The following is a 16561-nucleotide window of genomic DNA, read 5'->3' on the forward strand; positions in this document are numbered from 1 at the left end:
GCTATGAAATCTTTAGACAAATGCAATGTCACCCCATGCATAGAAACCCTATCCTCAATCCAATTTTTGAAGAATACCTCTGTGACATGTGGTTTATAGCCATGAAGGCACTCCAAGTAAGTGGTGACATTACCCTTCTACAAAATCTACCAAACATAGGCTTTGGCCTTCCATGCTTTATAGTTCTTTGGTTCCTGTTTTCTTGGTTCCCTACCCATTTCCAAAAACTTTGTTACACTACAAAGTGCCAAAGTCGAGTAGACAGGTAGACATAAAGAATTAAGAAAAGCCAAGGTATTAATTAAAACAACTAAGGTACTCAAAAAAACACCTACGTGCTAAGCTAGGATAATAATCACATTTATGTACTTTCTTGGGAAAATAACACTGGCTTATGTAACCCCACTTCCATCTATCATTAAATTGCTAATCTTAGCAAATCTTTCCCGCTGTTGCATGAGTTCTATTGTAATTAATAAGAGCTTTCAAATCTACACTCTTGCTTAGGTCATCATGCCATGTCGTCTTACACTCTCGTTGGATAGCATGGTTACCAATCCAATTAGCTACAACATTACCTTCACAAAAAGAATGAGATATAAAGACTTTCTCAAATTTATCCATTAAAGATTTAATTTCCATTACACTAGCTTCAATAGACCAAGTGATCAAACTTTTACCAGTAAGAATATTTACAATGTTCAAGGAATCTCCTTCCATCCAAAGGTACTAAAAATAAGTTTCCCCTACTAACCTCATCGTATATAGAGCTGTAGTAGCCTCAACTTTATGGCTATTAGAAATACCAATAGGTATAGCAATTGCATCTATTATATTGCCTACATGATCTCTCAAAACTTCTTCACAGCCTGCTTTGCCCGGGTTTCCCTTAGCTGCACTATCAAAATTCCCTTTAATCCATCCCATAGGAGGAGTCTTCCATCTAGTATTTGTTCTTGGATCTTCTTTCTTCATATTAGAGCCCTTGGAAAACATTAGGTTGTCAATTTGAAAATCTTTATTGCAATTTCTCTGGGAATTGAATTTTTCCTTTATTGCCCTGACAATGTTTTGGCCAAGCACCCACTCTAGCATTTCTTTATTTCTAAAGATTCTATTACTTATTTCTTTCCAGATACCCCACCAGAGATGGGGAAGAGTAATTTTCCATAGGAAATCAACATTAGTATCCTTAGATGGGCAAATCTAGCTCTTAAAACATTGTTCTATATTATTTTGATGAACCCAAGTGATATTCTAGAAGTTGAGAATAGAGCTCCATACTTGTTGATTGTAAGTATAGTTTAAGAACAAGTGATCTATGTCTTCATAACCTTCTTTACATAGACTAAACCTATTAACCACATTAATGCCTCTCTTTTGCAAATCGTCCTAAGTAAGAATTTTATTCTGAAGCAAGATCCAATAAAAGATATTTATTTTTGGTATAAGACCTTTTATCCAAGCTCTTGTCCATGGAGGGCAATTACCTTTCTCTTTAGATTTGAAACATAGGAAACTTTGAAAAGGCAACTTGCATCAGCACTCCATATCATCTTATCCTCCTCAAGGGATACAAAGAAAAGGCATTCAACATAATCTAGATATTATGAAAAGCGTAGTTAACATCAACAAGGTTAACTCAATTGTTAACATCAACAAGTCTACTCTTTTTTTCTTTCTTATCTCAACCAAATTGCTAGAGTTTACATGAAACAACCTTTTATGTCATAGCCAAACACCTTCATATTGTGAAAATAAGCATGTATCTTTAGATAGGTCTAGATAGATCAAATTACCTCTTGTTTTCTCTCTACTTCCAATTAGTTCACCAATAACATTGTAGATATTTTCCTTCTTATTTAGCAATTCAACCATGTAACCAAAACTAATCAATTATGCCACACTCAACAAGTTATATTTCAAACCATCAACACAATATGCATTATCACATATGATCTTATTATTAAGAAAAACTGATCATTTACCTTTCACATAACATGGTGCATCATTTCCAAACTCAACACTATTACCATTGTACTAAATCGGCCTTCCAAACTTACTTGTATCACCAGTCATATGATGTGAACATCCACTATCTATTAATCCATTTGTTATTTTTTCTTATATGTGAAATTAGAGAAGTCTTTTCACATTTCTCATCTTCATTAGAATCATCTTTTATAGAAACATACAAAATTTCTACATTATTTTCATAAACACCACTACCAAAACTTTCTTCAACAATATAACATGATTTCTTACCTTTTCCTTTGTAGTCTCGGTTACCTCTGTTATCTCTATTGTCTCTTCTATCTCGGTATCTACCATCCTTCCTCTCATCCTTATCTTCTATGTCAGGACACCTTGCAGAAATATGACCAACCTTATTGCATGTGAAATAGATAATAGGAGGTTTATGTTTGTATTTCCCTTTTCCTCTAGGTAGCCTCTTAGCTAGTAACGCCTCAAGTTCATCAAGTTCCTCATTTGAGTCATTGTCAAGATTTACATGTTTTCTTTTCTTCTCCTTTCTAGAACCATCAAAGGTAATTTTTTCTTTGAAAGCACTTTCAACATTTGTAAAGGATTAATTATCAAAATTAGCCAACTCAAAAGTTGTAAGTCTACCAACTAGACTATCCAATGTGAGATCATTACCAGGTGTGCACCTCAACTCTTGTATTATAGACACTCTAATAGCATAGATATGAAGTAAAGTTCTCAGTACCTTTCTGATCACTATCTCCACAAATATACTACCTCTAGAACTCCTAATAATATTCACAAGTTCTTTAATTTTTCCAACATATTGTGCTATGTTCTCACCTTAATTCATTCTCATGTCATCAAACTTTCCTGTTAGACTTTATGCCATAGCTCTAATCACATTTGAGGATCCTTTATGAATTAATGCTAGCTTGTCCCATATTTTCTTTGCATTCGTAAAATATTTTACCTCAATTTTAAAATAGCTTAGAGAGGATGAAAGCTCAATCACCATTTGGTTATGCTCCTACTTCTCTTTCATCTACTCAATAGTCATAGGTCTAGGAAATTAAATGTAATCATTGTCAAGATAGTAAAGTGCACAATCTCCAATACTTGATAGATGCAACTTTATCATCCTTTGCATGCTGAAAATTTTTCCTTGCTCATCTTAGATATCTCTCTATTTTGCATCTTGATCTTTAGCTTTAAGTCCTTCAAACTATCATGCAAGCACCAAGAGCATTGATAGCAATTTTTGGATATCTAATAGGAAAATTGAGATACTAAGAGAGAGGGGTGGGGGGGGGGTGAATCGGGATCTATAAAAACTTTAACACTTCAAACAAGTATCCAATTTGATAGCTTCACTATAAACCCTTATCTCAACAGTATCATAAACTAAATGAACATTCATTGTAATGCATGATTAGAACTAGCATCTAATGTCATGAATAACTCAAAAGAATATAAAGTAACTCATAGCACATAAACACAAATATTTGGTTATGCAAAAAATCTCCAATGTGAAAGTAAAACTATGGTAGGGATGACACCCACAAATCTTCACTGTTGCAGCAACAAAGTTTGCATGTAAGGGCTACAAGTTTGATCACTTCTGATGATCTACCCTATGAGGGGTTTTGCCTATTAAGACCTTACAAGACTTATATAGTCTACCTTGATTAAAGGATTTAACCTTACAACTAAGAAAGTACCCTGTTAAGAGATTTAAAAAGGTGTGTTAGGACCACTTAGTTAAGAGATTTAAATCCTGATTACACATATTAAAATGTATCAGTACCTGATCCTTTAGTTTGAACTAATATACTGATAACATATCTCTTCTATTCATTCATTGATCACCTCTCTGATTTGATGTATCTTTATATCTTCACTTCAATGCTCTATTTGATCTCTATACTTCGTCTAATCCAACTTCACCCTTGCATGCATCCAATCCTTCACACTTCACACACACACATACAAAAATCTCCTCCTCTCTTGAAAATAGGTCATATAACCTCCTTAAATAGATGATTGGGTGAACCTTCTAGCTCCAAATCAACAATCTAGAATCAATTATTTTGCCACTCAGACCTTCCAATTTTGATTGGTGGAATCTCTTTCCTAGGGATTAATGATCCTCAACAAAATGTGTAAACACCTCCTTGAGCAACTCTTTGATCTCTATAAATGCTTCTATCTCTAAAAAATGGTTAACATAGATTCTAGTGCCATTCCAAATGAAAATGTAAAAATGTGTTACTCAACACTTACAATATACTGGCACTCAACATAAATTGTTTCTTCATGTTGTCCCTCGACTATCATTAGCTTGGCATGAACTGGATCACTCAATCTATATAACACTAAGCTTCCATTGAACTCTGACAAACTTAGCATCTATTATGATCTATGATTTTATCGATAATCACGTGAGTACTCATTGACCATTAGAATGCCTGGTAGTAACCACTTCTCAACACTTGACTTAGAATATTTATAAGTCTTTATGTCTTTGCTCAGCCTATATAAGATGACTTGGTTGTAGTGATGACTGAATAACCCTACCTTGTGAATGACTAAGTGTTTTCCACTAATAGACAACATGACTTAGTATCAATACCTATTAAAATGTATCAATACCTGGTCCTTTGGTTTGCACTAATATGTTGATAACATATCTCCTCTATTCATTCATTGATCACCACTTTGATATGATGTATCTCTATCTCTGCACTTCACTGCTCTGCTTGGTCTCTATACTCTGTCTGATCTAACTCCACCATTGCATGCATCGAATCCTTCAAACTTTGCATAGATGCAATAATATCTACAAGTCTCTTGAAGTTAGGTCATAGAACCTCCTTATATAGATGATTGGGTGAATAGTCTAGATCCAAATCAATGATATAGAATCAATCCTTTTGTTGCTTAGACCTTCCAATTGTATGATTAATTGAATCCCTTTCCTAGGGATTAATAATCCTCAAAAAAATGCGTAAGAACCTGCTTGATCTACTCCTCAATCTCTAAAACATGCTTCTAGCTCAACAAAAATGGTTAACATAGATTTTAGTGTCATTCCAAACAAAAATGTAAATCTATATTACTCAAAACTTACAAAATACTAGTCCTTAGCATATGTTATTTCTTCTTGCTATCACTCAGCCTTCATTAGCTTGGCATTAATTGGATCACTCAGTCTATATAACACTCAACTTCCACTAAACTTTGACTAACTCGACATCTATCATGATCTCTAATTTATTCAACAATCATGTGAGTACTTGGCGACCATTAGCACTTTTGGTAGTAACTACTACTTGACAGTTGACCTAGAATATTTATAAGTCTTTGTGCCTTCATTCGGCCAATATAGGATGAATCAGTCACAGTAATGATCGAATAATCTAGCCTTGTGAATGACTAAGTGTTTGACACTAATAGACAGCATGAATTAGGGATTAAAATTATCTCCCTTTAACACTAGTGAAAAAAATACCTTTTCGTGATCAAAATCCATTCAATACAAAATTGAAACATAAGTACTCCCCCTTAGAATATATTCCATACCTTGCTCGATATCCATCGTATATGCACTAACTCTTCCACTCAGTATATACATGCACAACTTCAAATTTTTTAAATTGTTTTTCTACTCTACAAAATTATTTTCCTCATCTGATCCTCTATTCACCTAATTCATTTAATCATGTCCATTATCCCTTATTATCTGATCATGTCCACTATCCCTGTTGTTTTTGTCACTCATGGCTACTGGGGTGGAGTAGTGGTAATACCATACTTGTCCAAAAATGGTTTATGAATAGTACTATTATGGCTAAAAAATGATCCCAATTTGTTCTTACACACTCCAACATTTGAATCTAAATTTCTAGTATGGTAACTAGATCCACCAAACTATCAACTACAGAGAGATGTGGTTCTCTTTGTACTACCTCATTTTTTAATCAAAGCTCTCGTTGCATAAAAGCTAAGTGAAGTGTCAACATTTTTTGAATAGAGATAAGATTAGCCCTTGTTCTTCCATCATTATCCATCAACTGGCTAATCTAGCTAGGGAAATTATTAATCTTTTAAAATGAAATGAACTTGAAATTGCATCCATGTTCAAAGAATGTCATGTTGACTTCAAATATGCTTGTTTTCTATCAATGAGCTCTTGATTTTCTTTTGTAAAGAATGCAACATCAGATAAATTTTTGTATAAAGAATGAATATGCTTCATAACTTCCTCTACATTATATAGAAGACTTGATAAATTTACCAACCTTATTGCAATTTTAGTGGAGACTTTTTCTATAATTTTCTTCTAAAACTATTTTACTCTCCTATACAACATCCTCAATTTTATTTCTCATTTTTTTTATGCCCTTGTCTTTGGCACAAATTTCTTCATATAATCTTTCATTACTATGGTCATATGATGGTTGTCTAAATCTAACATAACTTGGGCTAATGTAGACTCTCTCATTTGTGTTTCAGTAGTTAATGCCCATTTCCATTTTGCATCAATTTTATTATACAATTCTTCAGGTAACTCTTTACCTAGCTCTATTGATGTATATTTAAAATTTACCATCATTTATACAACAGTCTGTTCAACTTTCTCTTTATGAACTTTCTCTAAAGTTTCATACTTAATATTCTTAAAACTAGTTAATCTAGCTGAACTTATTAATTTTGCACATACCTTTTCAATGTCTTAATGTGTTCTCCATGGTACAATTTGAAACTAATTCAAGTCATCTAACTCAATCCTCTTGGCCTCATCATCTTTATCATCTAGTTTGACAACTATCTTTCTTCTAGATTTCTTCTTTTGTTGGCCTTGCTTAGCCCCTTTAGCTTCAGGTCAGCTTCAAGTGTCCTCTTCTTAGGACTCTTTCCCTTTACTAGCCTTGCAATCTTCACTAGTCCTTTCCTTACTAGATTAGTGGATTTAGGAATTACAACCTTAGATCCTTGCACCATCATATCTATAACAACCTGTTTAACTTTCCCTTTATTAGCTTAATCTAAAGTTTCGTACTTAACATTCTTAAAACCAGTTAATCCAGCTAAACTTCTTATTTTTTCACATACCTTTTTGTTGGTGTAAATAATTATTCACTATTTACACTTACTTAAGTTTACTTAGGTTAATGCATTATTTTAATATTTATTTATTAGTCACCTAGGAGTATGTGCACTCTTGTGAGTTGTTGTGTTAACAACATTGGAGTTTGCACCTCTTTTATGCACATGTGTCTACAACACAGGAGTTAACACACTAATTAAGCACATGGTGTCTACAAAATCTCCATTTGAGATACACCTCATCATTCTTATCCTATCATCTAGAATGACAAATAAGACATGTGCTTACTTGTCATGCTTATCTTATCTCTTCGCTCTCTCTAGAGACATTCTAGGTGCTTCCTAAGAGGCCTTCATATACAAGCACTCCTAGTGTGTTTGGATATACAATATAGAGCAATCTATGAGGACATACTCTGATATATTGATCATACTTCTTTTTGGTCTACAATTGTGCTTGTGTTCAAGTTCTACGATCTTGGGTGAATCTTTCCCGAAGACAAATTCTTACACTTTTCAATTTCTTGAGGCACTCTCCATGGTACAATTTGAAATTGACTCAAGTCATCTCACTCAGTCCTCTTGGCCTCATCATCATCATCATCTAGTTTGACAACTAGCTTTCTTCTAGGTTTCTTGCACCATCATATCTACAACAACCTATTGAAATCTCTCTTTATCAACTTTCTCTAAAGTTTCATACTTAATATGCTTAAAACTAGTTAATTTAGATAAACTTCTTATTTTTTCACATACCTTTTCAATGTCTTGAGGCACTCTCCATGGTACAATTGGAAACTAACTCAAGTAATCTAACTTAGTCTTGTTGACCTCATCATATTCATCTACTAGTTTGATAACTAGCTTTCTTCTAGGCTTCTTCCTTTGTTGGCCTTGCTCAGCCCCTTTAGCTTCAGGTGTCCTCTTCTTAGGATTATTTCCCTTGACTAGCCTTGTAATATTCACTAGTCATTTCCTTACTAGCTTGACAACTGTATGACTTTCAACCTTAGATCCTTGCACCATCATATCTACAACAACATGCTCAACTTTCTCTAAAGTTTCATACTTAATATGCTTAAAACCAATTAATCTATCTGAACTTCTTATTTTTTCACATACCTTTTGAACGTCTTGAGGTGCTTTCCATGGTATAATTTAAAATTGACTCAAGTCATCTGACTCGGTCCTCTTAGCCTCACCTTCATCATCATATAGCCTTTATAAATCTCTTAACAGAGTACTTAGTTGTAAGGTTAAATCCTTTAATCAAAGTAGACTTTATAATTCTCGTAAGGTTTGAATAATGCAAACCTCTCACAAAGTAGATCATCAGAAGTGATCAAACTTTTAGCCCTAACAAGAAAACTTTATTACTGTAGTAGTGAAGATTTTATGGTGTCATCCCCACCATAGCTTTACCTTCACATTGGAGGGCTTCTACATTACCAAATCTTTGTGTTTATGTGTTATGAGTTGCTTTACATTTTTGTGAATTATTCATGCTATTAAACGCTTGATCTAATTATGCATTGCAATGCATGTTCATTTAGTTTATGATATTGTTGAGATAAGGGTTTATGATAAAGCTATCATATTGGATACTTTAAAAAAAAATTAGCTACTGATTCACCCCCCTCTTAGTATCTCACTTTCCCTATTAGATTTCCTACAATAAACCACTTAATGGATTTTTTCAATGTATAAAATATAGAAATCCAATTCCTTCCATCAAAATGTGTCCATCATCATTGTCATTTTTCAGTATTAGTATATAAAATGAAATTTATTTCTCATAAAAATTTATATAAATTATCCATTTATTTAACATTATGGAGTGTTCAAGAGTATGACAAAATGGAGCTTCAACTAGAAGAAAAACCTAGCTTCCTCAAATGGAGGTGGGTCATCTAGTTATAGTTAATGCTAAGGGAGTTTGGAGAAGGATGAAGATGGTGGTGGTTTCTTGAAAGATAATGAAGACAAGATAGTCCTCAACATCTTGCTACATGATCATGCCTTGGTGTATTTCAGGGATGATTTATATATCTTTGATGAGATCTTGGACTAAAATTTGATGGATTCAACCAATCAAGGATTGGAGTTGCGTGTGATTTACACAACCTCCTCTCTCTTCAATTTTAAAAGAGGCTTCTAGTCTCTTTTGCCTACACCTAGTCCCACCATTTTGGGGATAATAGTGGGGTTTTTTCCCAAATGGCTGAAAAAGGTACACCTTCATAAAGGTGTCTCCCATGGATTTTTGAATGGGTCTTTCACTAATATAAATATTCATTGTTAGAGGATCGACCCTATTAGGATTATATGAAATACATTCAGAACATATTAGTCCCTATTAGGAGACTTTGAGTTCCTATTATGAGATTCCAACCCTAGGAGTTATAGAAGGTAGATGGACCCACTGTCTAAACATCTTTAGGGGAAATACCAATGAACCCATTGTCCAAATGATCTCTATATTATTCCTTGTAGAATAATAGAATTGAACTCTACTGCTTCTTCCTCTTTCATTGTCCTATCAACTAGACTTCTACTCATTTAGATCTTGTTACCAAATCATGAACTTAGCATCCAATAATCCCTTGGATTTCATACTTGCATTCACCAAACACTCTGCTCCTTTTCGCACTTTCTTGCACACTTTTCAAATGATACTTGACCACACACTTTACAAACAAGGAAACTATCTTTCTTTTGATACCATATCTTCAAAATAATTCCTTGAGTTGTCCTTGAGGCTTTCCCAATTAATTATAATAAGATAATTAATTAATTCATAATTACAATAACACTTTCAGCTCACAATCTATGCAACTTCTTGTTGAAGTTGATGAAAGATCAACCTCACAGCTCCCAAGAATCACTTGCATACAAAAACCTATCACAAAAAGAGAAGAAAAAAGCTATGGAGGTAGTAATTGATATATCCATAGATGAGACATTCTTGATGAGCAAAAAAGAGATTACTATAATCAAAATTGAATGAATAAATTACAAAGAGATCAATCCTTATAAAAGGAGATCGAAACCCAAAAAGGGTAACCTAAAGCCTAAAAAAGCTAGGTTGCACATTATAATTAATATAAAATATTAATTATATGCACCTAAGAGATAGCTTAAGAAAACTAGAGTAATAGGAAACTTATTTAATTAAATCAAAGTGATTTAATTAATAAGTGTAAACAAATAATTACTCTAACACCCCCCCTAAAGCGAAGCTCGGGAGGTAAGTTAACCTAGCACAACTATGAAAGTAGAAAAATGGGTCCTACCAACAAGGCCTGATGAGGTACCCAATCACAAAAAAATCTCTATGAAATAGAGAAATAAAGAAAACCACATGGGAAAAACCCTACTCCAAAAAGAGATAGCAAAGAATGTTCCAGAAGATAGGAACAAAGAGAGATCAAGAAGAGAATCACTAAAGCATGAAGAATCCACAAACTCTATCAAAAAGAAACTATTGATCTGTAGAACCTCGGAGTATAAATGAAAAGAAGAGTGTCTATATGGTAGATGATCCATCTCACCAAAATGCACAGGTATCTAGCCACTGCAAACGCCTAATACATAGGATCAAATACTGAATACATAGCTCACTCCAATGAACCAAGGAAGCATTAGAAACAACAAAAGAACCCCCCCTTAATGCAGACAAGGGTGAGGTGATAGGTAGTTGAGAAAGTGGGCCAAAAAATCCTACAACACAAGAACTAGGCACATCGAGAGTGAGGTACAAACACCTATAAAGGAACGTGTCATCGACACATCATGGGGCTAATGTCATGGAAGGGAAACTCACTTGAGAAAGGAAGAGGGTATTAAAAGGCAATCAACTATCCCCCCATGGCACTTTATAATATAGTGCGAGTATAATAAATCACAATGATGAAAAGGATCCCAAAATGCATGGAGTGGCACTTTATCTCAGTGCATTTTTGTAAAAATTCTTACAAATGATATCAACAATGATAAAAAAGAGACATAAGACTGATACAACAGAAGGTACAAGTCATGACAAATCATCTGAAGCAACAAAATCGATCCCCAAACCTGAAACAACTAAGATATCCACCAGAATGAAAAAATGCAGAAGAGTGAATAGAATGTGCCTAGAGTAGAATTTGGAACAAGAACTAGTATCACTGAAAAGAGCACAGAAACAACTTTCCAACGATATAAAGAAGTGCCAAATCAGAGATCAAATGCTCAAGATATGCCTCCCGGAGTGCAAAATAGAACATCCAACTTTGACTGCCAAAATAGACAACCAAACTGCATCAGAACCCAAAAACACCTACAACAATATCTTCATCTTAGAACCAGCTTTCCAACACTTTTTTTGGATCAAAAAAATACATTTGTATGCTCAACTTACGACCAAAATATCGCCAAGTGCTTTTATGACCAAAAAAAACTTTAAAAGGTGATGGTTTGAAGGCCACCAAATTTCGGCTCACATCATGACCTGCACTGCTATCAAATCTACTTGTTTGCATCAGTGCCTTGTTGATGTCAGTACTATGTAGGCGTACCCTACTAATGTCATCACTTTAAATGCCAAAAGTGCATGCATTTTTTCTTTAAAAAATAAAAGGAGATTTTTTGATTTATTTGTTTTCAAAAAAAAATTTAAAACAATGAAATGCCCTTTATTTAACAATAAAGCACTTTTGTTTTCAAAACCTTTTTCTGGAAAAAATAAATCATCTCTCCTTGGGAAGTGTGCTTAATTTTGGGGGCAATTTTTTTTGCCTCAGATTACAACTGTGTCCAAATTGGACAAATTTTATATGGAAATAGGAGTTTTATGGTGCTACGAATCCAATGGTGAGGTCTATTTGGGCTCAAAAAGCACCAAAAAAAAATGATCCCTACAAATCCAATACAAAATAACTCTGAAAGCTGAAACCCTTTGAAAAAAAAGCACAGTTCTAAAAGCCAAAAAAAATCTCTCATAAATTGAATAGGGGCTTGAAGATCTGGAGCTCTGATACCATGTTGAAGTTGAGGAAAGATCAACCTCATAGCTCCCAAGAATCACCTGCATGCAAACACCTATCACAAAAAGAGAAGCAAAAAGCTATGGAGGCAGTAATTGATAGATCCATAGATGAGACATTCTTGATGATCAAAAAAGAGATTGCTATAATCAAAACTGAATGAATAAATTACAAAGAGATCAATCCTTATAAAAGGAGATCAAAACCCAAAAATGGTAACCTAAAGCCTAAAAAAGCTAAGTTGCACATTATAATTAATATAAAATATTAATTATATGCACCTAAGAGATAGCTTAAGAAAACTAGAGTAATACATGAAACTGATTTAATTAAATCAAAGTGATTTAATTAATAAGTGTAAACAAATAATTACTCTAACACTTCCTACACGTGTGACTTTAGAGCTTGCACACTTTTTGATGTCACCACCAGACTATCTTCTATCACTGTCTGATTGTGCATCTCTAGATTATATCTTTATTAGAAGATATAATGTAATCACTAGAAACTGCTTCTCAGGTAGTTTGTCTTTGTACTGCTCTCTATAAATCTCTTACAACTTTTGTATGTATTTGACTTATGTTATGCGCACTAAACCTTGTCATCACAACATAGTATAGAATATGTCCTTAATTGTGCATCACCTAACAATCAAAATCTTGTTCGTACGACCATGATCTCTTTCTACTACTCAGCTAGTCTTCATCGAATTACTGCTATGTTGACATCAATGAAAAACATAGTCATGAATGCAACATGCCAATACTTCCACATAATATCCAATGCTTAGGATACCTACCCAAAGGAATACCATCAACATTCATTCTAACAATCTCCCCCTTTGGCATTGATGACAACATAGATGAAAAGCATCTAGGTTCCAAGAATACCAAACAATACTCTGATGTTGTTGTTGTTGTTGTTGTACTCATCTTTTTAAATCCTCTTCATCAATAAAATTTGAATACCTTTGGAACGTTGCTCCATTCTGCATCTTCTTTAGGATCAGTAATAGTTTATTACATTAATCAACTCTCAACTTCTCTCCCATACATCAAAACTCTTCATCTTGCATACCTCCCACATAGAGATATTCCTTCTTCTTACTTACATGAATCTTTCTAAATCTCCCTAATAAAGTAGAGATTTTCTCCTCATTCATACTTAGGAGATGTTTTCCATGCACTCTTCTCCCTCATTGACATCAATGACAAAGACCTCATTATGTCAATTTACTGCTCCAAGTTTTCAACCAACTCAAGTGTCCAAAGATAGTGTTCAATATCAAATACCAAGAGTCCTTAATGACTCTGTTCATCACAAATACTCCCTTATATAGGAAACATCAACATTTAGTCTAGTCAAACAATAGTGCTCTGTACCACTAGATTGGTGCAATCTCTGCATCATCTACTCTAAAGTAGGCAGGGACATAACCCCAAGCATACCTCTCAAGTACTCAAATGTATCTTTAGGTAAGGGCTTTGTAAAGATATATACAATCTGATCTTTAGTACTCACATACTCCAATTTGATCTCTTTTTCTACTTCTCTCTCAAATCATGATACTTAATAGATATATGCTTAGTCTTAGAATGCAATACAAGATTTTTAGACATACTTATTGTATGGTGCAGGGGCACATATGAACAACATGCAAATCATGAAGACTGTGAAGGAATGGAAGACACCTAATAGCTATTAGAGGTTTAAGGAGGTCAAAGGGATCCTAAATAAATAAAATCATATTAATTATGATGTATTGGCTCCTATAACGGTTTAAATATCATGAAATGGCTTTGAATGAAATAATATCCTTGAAAGGTTTAAATGAATGTAATTTGGACCATTAGTGTCCCAATGTGTCTAGGAGGTTAGTTGGGTTTAAATAAGTTTAGCTAACTCTCCTAAGTGTTGGAAACATCTTAGTGAGAAAAGTATATAAGTTTTAGTTCTTTTTAATAGTTTAAAACTTTAAATGTTCAAGGCATAACTACTAGTAGTCATTTAGGAGGAAAATAGAGTTTTGATGGTTAAAACACTTAACTAATCCCTCAAACCAGTTGGAAGAGGTTGGGGAAGTTATATTGATATTTTATTTGTATTTGGAACTCCATTGTATGAGCAAGGAAGTCTAGAGTGTACAAACAACACAAAGAGTGAATGAAATACATGTTTTGGATCAACATTTTTCATGGTTTTGCATTTCCATTTCTTGTTTTGCTTTGAGATCTAACCTAGAAAAATCATGGAAGGTCCTAATAGGTTATTTGGAGGTTTTTTTACACATTTTAGAGGGTTTGAGAGTCATTTTCCATGACTATACTTTCATGATCAGAAAAGCAGTTTGAATTTTTGACTTTCCTTTCATTGTTTTGATGCTTTCTTGGTAACTAACACCCATCCCATGGATTAAAACGCCTAGAATCCATGGAATGATGTATACTAACCTTTTATTATATGAATATACTAATCTTTTATCATATGAATCTAACCTGATACATGCAGAAAATTGATTGGAAAGTGTGATCACATGTTGGAACTAGGAGTGTTCCCTTGGAAAAATGAAGGCACAAGTGTAGCAGAAAAAGTTTGGGCTGAATGATGTGGCTTTTTTATGATTTGAATAGTTTAATATGGTGGATTTAATGGTGTATCAATCACCAATTGATCTTGGAAAGTTTTGGAAAGGTTAGATTGTAGAAACCCTCAAAACAAGGGTTTGCAGCAAACAAATTGGGGCTTTTGGTTTTCTACGTGTTTTGGGTCTAATTCCTATTATATTTAGAGGTTTTGAAACATTTCCTAATACTTTCCAAGATTTGAGACCAAGAGGAGGAAGAGTTAGATCCTGATGAAATAAAGATGGTCAAGTTTGCTTGAGTCATCAAGAGTGGTGATATAAGGGCAAGAGCTAATTTTCCTATGTATCAGGGAAGATGGATGATGAGGAATTGATAGATTGGTCCAGTGTCGTGGATAATTTCTTTGAATGTGAGGATATTGGATAGAATCGAAAGTTGAAGATAGAAAAGTCAAAACTGAAAGGACATACTCTACTATGGTGGGGTTGTATTCAAGCAGAGAGATGGAGGAATAGAAAACTAAAGGTTGCATCTTGGTATATAATGATGAATAATATGAAGGCTAATTTTTTCCAAATGACTATAGGGTTTAGTTATACAAGAAGATGCAAGGTATTAAGCAAAAAGACATGGATGTTCAAAGGTATATGGAAGAGTTTCACAAACTTGACATAAGGGTGAGTCATGATGAAGATGTGGAAGAGAAGATTGCTAGGTACATAGGGGGGCTTAAGTTTAATAGACAAAATGAACTTAGTCTTGTTACCCCTAGATTAGTAGAAGAATGAGCTATAAGTTGGCCATTAAAGATGAAGAAAAGATTAGGAGAAGACAAGAGAGGCAAAGTAGCACAAGAGGAGGATCTTCTATGAGAGGAAGAGGAGGTAGAGGCAATAGAAATTTTTATAATTAGAATGAGAAAGAAAAGGACAAGCCCTACTCATCTAATACAAGAGGTGGGTATAGAGGTGGACGAAGTGGAGGAAGAGGCAATGGAGTGTTCACAAGAAGATTTTTTACTTGTAATGAAGTGGGCCATCGGTCCTACAGATGTCCTAAGTGGATTGAAGATAAAGGAAAAGAGAGAAGAGTCACCTTAACCCAAGATGAATCAAAGGTAGAAGAAGAGTCTCGAAACATAAAAGTCTTTCCTAAAGAAGGAGAATGTTTGCTAATGGAAATAGGGAAACCATACAGTCCAAGCATTTTCAGATTCAAGGTAAAGTATGTAGACTCATTATAGACTCAGGTGCAATTCATAATTTTGTTTCTCATGAGGTTGTTAGGAAGTTGAATTTGAAAACATTTGTACATCCTAAGCCATAATATGCTACTTGGGTGAATGAAAATCAGAACTTGTTGGTTAATACTCAAGTTATGATTGAATTTTTAGTTGGCAAATATAGAGATAAGTTTTTATGTGATGTTATGGATATGAGTTATGGTCACTTGATCTTAGGCAACTCTTGGCAATGGTGAAGAAAGGTAATTTATGTTGGTTTCACCGATAAGTATTTGGTTCACCATGAAGGAAAGAACTATGAGTTGCAGCCTTTAGTGAGGAACCAAGAAGATTCACTTACTATGTGTGTTAAGCTATCATTATCCATGATGCTAAACGACAAGAATTCTTTCAAAATCTTCTCTTGAAAAGTTGATGTTGTGAATCAACTCCAAGGTTCTAGGTGATCTTGTGACCTACTAGAATCTGTTCAGTTGGAGATAATGTGATTGTTCATGAGGAGGCCTTTGTTGGTTTATTTGATTTCAAATGAGAAGTAGCATCTGCACACTACTTCAAAATAAACACGCAAAAGAACTTTTTTTTTTTGAATTATTTATATTTTCCTATGAATG

The sequence above is a fragment of the Cupressus sempervirens genome, chromosome 5 (genome assembly GCF_028749045.1).
Source record: "Cupressus sempervirens isolate cs-2001-9-10 chromosome 5, ASM2874904v1, whole genome shotgun sequence".
NCBI classification, from domain to species: domain Eukaryota; kingdom Viridiplantae; phylum Streptophyta; class Pinopsida; order Cupressales; family Cupressaceae; genus Cupressus; species Cupressus sempervirens.